This window comes from Tympanuchus pallidicinctus, unplaced genomic scaffold, assembly GCF_026119805.1.
Source record: "Tympanuchus pallidicinctus isolate F22 unplaced genomic scaffold, pur_lepc_1.0 scaffold1, whole genome shotgun sequence".
NCBI lineage: Eukaryota > Metazoa > Chordata > Aves > Galliformes > Phasianidae > Tympanuchus > Tympanuchus pallidicinctus.
The window spans coordinates 91,361,186-91,362,211 of NW_026294618.1; positions in this window are offsets into that span (position 1 = coordinate 91,361,186).

Below are 1,026 nucleotides of genomic sequence, written 5' to 3' on the forward strand. Positions count from 1 at the left end.
TTTGCGCCATCTTCTTCCACTGCCAGCAGAATGCCCAGCTGTACTCTGTGCAATCCCTGGCTCTCCCATCAGCCCTTCATGTCAGGCTGTGCTCCCACTGTTGTAAACCTGATGTTGGTCAACACCTGTGCACCTATAAGAGGGCAAACAGGCCACACGAAAATAGACATCTGCTAATGAGCCAGCCATCAGCCACTCATAATTTTGACTGCCTCCTTAACTCTGCCAAGAGGTAATTTATTTCTGCCCTCCTCACTGAATCTCCCTTTCCTCAGAAGTCCACTGGGAGCACGGACTTGAGTCCTATGTGCTCCCAGCCTGCTGGGTGCCTTCCTACACGCCTCACAGCTCCTGCCTCAGCCCCATTAGCTCCTGGGAGTGCTTTTGAACCTTCCCCCAACCACTGGCTGGCAGACCTCATGACCATACAAGATGCTGCCTCCATGACTGCTCCATCTTGAAGCACTCGTAGCCTGTATCTGCCAAGTGGGTGGGACAGGGAAGTCAGACTTGTCTTTTCCCCAAAGGAAATGGAGGGCAGGATCGAGGCACCAGCAAACAGTAACAAAAGGCCTTGAAGACTCATCTTGAATTTAGTCTTTCTTTGCTCCCCTTAGGCTTAAGACTGCCACGTCCTACATTGGTGTACTCCACTTGCTCTGTAGAACCCCAGCATCATCATGCAGATCCTACTGCCAGTAATGCAGGCTGCTACAATCTCAGCTAGACCTGCTGCTCTTTCCCTTCCTCTGAATCACAGAGCTGCAAGCAGCAAGGAGCTTTTTTTAACCTCCTCTCTCCCGCTCACAACTTGACCCAGGTGCAGCCATCTGCAGTTCATGCAGAACAGCTGAAAAAGGCTGAGCCCAACAGCAAAGCAAGGAGCCCATCTTTAGGGAGGGATGTCTTCTCCTACTGCAGCATGCTCTCCTCAACTCACAGCAGCTGGAGCCTGAAGTCTGGGTAACGCTCCCTGCCAAGGGCATCTCACTGAAGGGACCAACCATAGGAAAGAAAAAAAATCAG